The following is a 6,947-nucleotide window of genomic DNA, read 5'->3' as shown; positions in this document are numbered from 1 at the left end:
CGAGTAAGACCAAATGAGAGATACAAGATAATTGGTTGAGTTAACTTATGAGTAAGACGTTTTAGTTAAACAAGAACTCTTCAAAGTCCTTATTTGAAAGAAATGTTAAGTTTAGTTAGAATCCTAATTTCATTATGATTAAAAATTTCAAATAAATTAAAAGTCTTAATTTAATAAAAACTCTTGGATACCTTATCACATAAGTGGTTAGAATACTAACTAACTTAGGATTCATGCATACCTTATAAATAAAGGTGTTTAGTTTGATTCAAAATTTTTTACAACAAGCCAACATATACATCTTAAACACACGTCTTCATGCCTAGAACCTTGTTGACACAAGCTTTCATTGTCATAACCTTCTTCTCACTTTGCTATAATCCAATTTCCAAGATCCAGTTGATAGAAACCCTATCAACATTTTTTCTTGATCGCCTCATATTCGTGCTTTACATGGATACTAAAGTGTTGTCTCAAAAGGGTTGGATAGTGATCTTTACATAGCCATGTGAAGTCTTGAAGGAGTTAACAACACATATATAATTTTTAAACACCCTATGCGTGTTTAACACATTCATGAATCTATATATTAAAACGGGTATCCTGGATAAGTTTTAAGATCTTTGATAATTTTTTAAAATTTTAATTTCATTGCACTGCTAGTTAATAGTACCCTACAACCCAACACACAAGTGTAAGCGGCAAGGGCATTTCTATCTTTTTAGCTTTTATTTTGTTTAGATTTTATGTATGTATCAGACTAGCTATGTTTTTCAATTTACTTTTTATGATTTGACATCTTTTGTAAATTTCTAGTTATTTTTGTGATAAGGGTAATTTTATCAATTGATTATAAATAAATGATGTTTATTCAAATTCTTATATCAATTTATTTAAGAAGTTTTGAAAAGTTAAGTATGCTCAAATAGTCAATTTACCTAACACTAGCCAAGACTTAATTGTACTTTATCTTTAATCTACCTAGTATACACCAGCCTTAAATGTTTGATGGTGCCAAGGAATTGATTGCAATTGAGGAGTGGCTGGAGTCAATAGAGTGTGTTATGGCCTTGTTTGATATGACTAATTAAGAAAAAGTTAGATATGTCACATATTTCTTCAAGTCAAATGTCGAAGATGGTAGAATCTTGTTAAAGAGATGACCAAGACCTCCAAGATGCTTTAGACAAAGTTCAAGCAGAGATTTGAGGTTGAGTACAAAAGGGTAGATATGATGTGTATCAGAGCTCAGGAGTTCCTCATTTTGACACAAGGCATAGACTCTATAAAAGAGCATTCTACTAAGTTCGACTATCTAGCAAGGTATGTTTTGAGATAACCAGTACAAAGATTGGGAAAATGGAGAAATTTGTGTATAGGTTCAATCCAACCATAGCTTAGGATGTCATGACAACTACACAGTCACCCCAAACATATAGTGAGGCTTTAAGTAGGGCATTGAGGGCTAAGGTATTTATTAAGAGAATGTATGGTCAGACCTTAACTTAGTCAACTATAGTACCAATAACAATACTAACACCAATACCATAGTCAACAATAATAGTGCCCCAATTTGGAGGGGTCTCTTAGCAGAAAGAAAAGACAAAAGGTCATTCCAACCCAAAGGAAATAAGAAAGGGTGGAAAAGCAATAAGAAGCAAAGAAGGTTTACGATTCCAACTTGTCAAATTTGTGGCAAACATCATAGAAGAGAATGTCTAACAAGATAAATAGTTTGTTATAGGTGTCATCAACTAGGGTATATGACCAAATCTTGTCTTAGGGCCCTAGTCCAAACCAAGTAACCAATGGGGTAGTCATTGCCAAAGTATACACAATCACCCAGAGACTAGCTAAAACCAATCCAACAATAGTTACTAGTCAAATTTCTTATCTTGGTACTCTTATTTAGATTTTGATTGATTGTGGTGCTACTCATTATTTTGTAGCCAATAGTCTAGTAAAGAAGTTAGGAGTATAATTAGTCGAGATGGCCTAGAGAGTTAAGATAAAGTTGTCAAATGATAGGACTACGATAAGTAACAAGATGTTAATGAGATAGGCTATTGAGATTCAAAGTAGATAGCTTCTTGTAGACCTAACAATGTTTGAAATGCTAGATTTTGACATAATTTTCAGGATAAATTTCTTAGGGAGTAATGGAGTTGAGATTAATTATTGGCATAAAAATATTTAGTTTAGCCTTAAGATAGAGGATCAATTTAAGTTCGGTGAAGGGTACACCAAGAACATGACAATCAACTCAATAAAAGTAAGAAAAATGTTAAGTAAAGGATGCACAGGTTTCTCAGCTCATGTAGTAAGTCAGGTCGAGTTAAGCCCAAGTGTAGAAAAGATGCTAGTTGTTCAAGAGTTTCTAGATATGTTTCCAACAGAGTTACGGGGATTAGCTCCTAAATGAGACATAGAGTTTAATATCGAATTGGCACTAGGCAGATCACCTATCTCTAAGACACCCTACAAAATGGCCCTAACTAAGTTATAAAAGCTTAAGAAGCGGCTTCAAGACTTATTAGAGAATGACTTTATCAGATTGAGTCACTCTTCTTGGGGAGTTTCTATTCTATTTGTCAAGAAGAAATATGGGTCCATGAAAATGTGTATAGAGTATAGAAGACTGAATAAGGTAACAGTGAAGAACAAGTACCCCTTACCTATAATAGATTATCTATTTGACCAGTTAAGAGAATTAATCATATTCTTTAAGATTGATCTGAGGTTAAGATACTATCAAGTAAGGGTAACTAAACAGGATATACCCAAAACAATTTCTTGAATAAGACATGACCAATGCCCTTATAGTATTTATGGATTTGATGAACAAAGTACTCCATGACTACCTAGACAATTCTATAGTGGTCTTCATGAACAACGCTTGAGACTTACTTTACAAAGGTTGAGGGAAAAAAACTATATGCAAAGTTCTCTAAGTGTGAATTTTAGCTTAATAAAGTAACCTTCTTAGGGCATGTGGTTTCGATAGAGGGTATAATAGTGGACTCGAGTAAAATTGAGGTAGTCCTAGATTGGCAAAAGTCAAAAATTGTTAATGAGGTATGTAGTTTTATAGGTTTGGCTAGGTACTACAATAGGTTCATTAAGAGGTTTGATAAGCTAGAAAAAACCTCTCACAACTCTCACTAAAATGAAAACTCAGTTTTAATAGTTAGATCCATGTGAGAAAAGCTTCCAAGAGTTAAAAAGAAGATTGGCTTCTACTTCAATATCGGCTCTACCAAAGGAGAGGGTTGAGTATGATCTGTACATTGATGCATCTTATAGTAGTTTAGGAGTAGTGTTAATGCAGTAAGGTAAGGTTATAACATATGTCTCATGACAACTAAAAGATTTTGAGATTAGATACCCCACTCATGACTTGGAGTTAGCTATTATAGTATTCATTCTTAAGATTTAAAGGTACTACTTATATGAGGTAAGATGCAAGATATACATTGATTATAAAAGCCTTAAATATTTTTTCACCTAGAAAGAGCTTAAAATGAGACAAAAGAGATGACTTCAACTAGCGAAGGATTATAATTGTGATATCAAGTATCACTTGGGCAATGCAAATTTTGTGGCAAATGCCCTCAGTAGAAAAGTATTTCTATAATAGTTAACAGTTCAAAAAAAGATTCAGTCAGATCTAGACTAAGAGTAGATTGAGTTAGTGATTTAGATTATATCTAGATTGGAGATTAGATTCATATTAATGAAGGAGATCAAGACAACTCAATTATAAGATGATTGGTGTAAGTAAAAGATTCGAGATGGTTTCAAGACAAACTTTCAAGTGATAGATGATGTCCTTAAGTTTAGAGGCAGAGTTTGTATCCTACCTGTGATAGAGTTAAGGTAAAAGATACTTGTAAAGGCTCATAATTCTTTTTACACTGTCTATCCTAGGAGTATAAAGATGTATCAATATTTGAGGAGGAGTTTCTAGTTGTCTGACATGAAGAGAGATATGGGTAATTACGTGGCAAATGTCTTACTTGCTAGTAATTAAGGTTGAACACCAAAAAATGTTAGGATTGTTTCAACCTCTAAGTCTACCTGAGTGAAAGTGGGAGCATATTTCTATAGACTTCATTGTTGGGATCCTGAGAGTTCAAAATGGATATAATGTGCTTTGAATAATAATGACAGATTGACCAAGACAACATATTTCCTACTATTAAAGACATAACCCTTACATATCAACTGGGAAAGTTATATGTTTGAGAGATTATTAGATTACGTGGTATGCCTAAGACAATAGTATCTAATAGGGACATGAGGTTTGTGTTAGCTTATTAAAAGAGTTTACATAGATCATTGGACACTAATTTGGTATTTAGTACAACTTATCACTTGCAAACAAATGGTCAAACTGAGAGGACCAACCAGGTGTTGGAGGATATGTTGAGAACCTGTTATTTGGACCATAAGGTGATATGGGTTGAAATGTTACCGTTAGTAGAGTTCATTTATAAGGCACTTTATATTAGGAGGTGTTATTCTCCTCTACACTAGGATGAGTTGGATGAAAAAGATGAACTCAGAAGATGATTAAGGATGTTCAACTGATTAGAAAGAGAATGAAACAAGCCCAAGATCGACAAAAAAGTTATATGATGCGTGTATAAAAGACACATAACTATTTTGGTCCATTTTGTCAAATTCTTTAAGTTTTCTTTAATTTTGATGGCTTGATTTTATTTTGCACTTTGAATTATATTCTTAGATGTTCTAATGACATAATAGACCTTTCAGAGCAAAAATAAAATCTTAAAGAAGCAAATGAGAAGACTTTATATAAGGAGGCAGAGGTTAATTATAGGCAATCTTATGACTATAATTGGTGCCCATAAGTATTGGTTGTAAATAACATTTAAAAAAATAGAAAATAGGGTTAAGTGACAACATATAAAAAGAAAGTTACGTCTTCTCCATTTCCCTATCACCAAAATAAAGCAGCCCAAAGGATTTTTAGAGAAAGAAAGTTCCAAGAAACAAGTAAAAAAGTGAAGATTGAAGATTAAAGATAGAAAGAGAATAAGATTTGAAGACCTTAAAGTTTTTCCTACCTCTCTTAATATCTTTTTTTATTGATTTAAAATGCCTTTCTTTTCAGCTTTATCTTGTAGTTTGAACTTTATAGCTATGAATAACTAATTTCCTTTGCTAGGGTTTATGATGAATCTATAAATTCTCAAAGATTATGTAATGGGTTTTAATTTTTAATTAATGATGATGAATGTTTGATTTAATAATTGTAATTTTAACTTCTTGTTTAGTATTAGGGCCCAACACCATGCTTGTTTGTAGATTGAAGCATGATATTGAGAAATACATACTTAATTAGTTTATACCTTGCTAAACCTAGGATTTTATTAAGTGATAAATATAAATCCTTTGTAGGTAAATTGATTGTCATAGAAATTAATGAGTTTTGATTAACATCATACCACAAAAGTATGTACGCTTTTAATCTTAACACGCTTAATTAACCTTGAGAAAAGAATTTGGTAAAATAAGATAATCAATCATCAACAATTCATCTTATTATTGATTTTAATTGGATTTGTTACTGATTTTTTAGTAATTGATAGTGAAATCATAAACCCTAGGATTCTTTATATTGGTATTTCAATTTTAATTTGTTAAGTCTTTATTTCTTTTTTTAATTTAAGCTTGTTAATTTACATTTCAATTAATTTTAATTCAATTTCCCTTATTTAGTATCTTATTTCTCTAGCTAATTTAAATTATAAAACGAACTAGTACTCGACAATCAATCCCTGTAGGACCAACATCTTTTTATATTACTTGATAGACTCGTATATTTGCGAGCTATAGGCAATAAGTTTTTGATATCATTGGCGGGATTATTGCTTTGTTGATATTAGTATAATTTGCAGTTTGACTAGACTAGAGTTTTATTTTATTTTATTTTTCTTTTATTTGATTTCTCATTGTTTTTGGTTTTTTTCTTGTAGGTGCTCTGTTGGTTTATAAACAAATCTCAAAATACAGAATAATTAGATTTTGACCTAGAAATCAAGAGAACCATTAGAAGACATAGAAGAAAAAGACGAGCAAGATAAAAAGTTGCCATGGAGGATAACATCAACAATTAACGAGCTCTTCGTGGTTATGTTGTACCTATTACACATGATGATTATTCTAGTGTAGTGAAACCTACTATGGTTACCAACAATCTTGAGATCAAACATTCCATTATTTAGATGGTACAATAAAATTAATTTGGAGGATTGGTAAATAAGGATCCACATGTCTACTTGTCAAATTTCTCTCAGATATGTGGCATCTTCAAAATGAATGAGGTTTCTGAAGATACAATTAAATTGAGGTTATTTCCATTTTCATTGAGGAATAGAACAACTACTTGGTTGGATTCTAGGGCACTTGGTACATTTACTATATGGTAGGCACTTTCTCAAGCTTTCCTTGCAAAATATTTCCTATCTGGTAAAACTGTTAAATTGAGAAATGAGATCACCACTTTTTACCAAAGGGATGATGAATTTATCTATGAAGCTTGGGAGAGGTTTAAGGATTTACAAAAGTAGTGCCCCCATCATGTTTGCCTAACTGACTAGTTGTTCAAACTTTCCATAATAATCTTTTGCATTTATTGAAAAGTATTTTGGATACAACTACTAATAGAGTCATTAATGGGTAAAACATCTGATGTAATCTTGCACTTGATCAAAGAAATGGCATCCAATAGTTGTCAATGGTCTAATGATAAAACTAGTTATAGAAGACATTTGTGAGTACATGAGGTGGATGGAATTACTATAATGAATGCTAAGTTGGATACATTGACAAAGAAATTAGAGATATTAGGTTTGAAGGTTGTAAGTACTCATAGTTGTGAGATATGTGAAAGAGATCATGCAAGCTTTGAATGTCATTTA

General features: G+C 31.8%; 1 non-coding gene across 1 annotated transcript; it reads right to left on the bottom strand.

Moving 5' to 3' along the window:
- Positions 1–6,506: 6,506 nt before the first annotated feature.
- On the bottom strand, positions 6,507–6,612 carry LOC123196024. The gene has a single exon (XR_006497569.1). It is a non-coding gene; the product is annotated as a small nucleolar RNA R71 (small nucleolar RNA).
- Between the last annotated feature and the right edge of the window lie 335 nt (positions 6,613–6,947).

This window comes from Mangifera indica, chromosome 1 (genome assembly GCF_011075055.1).
Source record: "Mangifera indica cultivar Alphonso chromosome 1, CATAS_Mindica_2.1, whole genome shotgun sequence".
Lineage (NCBI taxonomy): Eukaryota > Viridiplantae > Streptophyta > Magnoliopsida > Sapindales > Anacardiaceae > Mangifera > Mangifera indica.
This window is presented reverse-complemented; position numbering and strand designations above follow the sequence as displayed.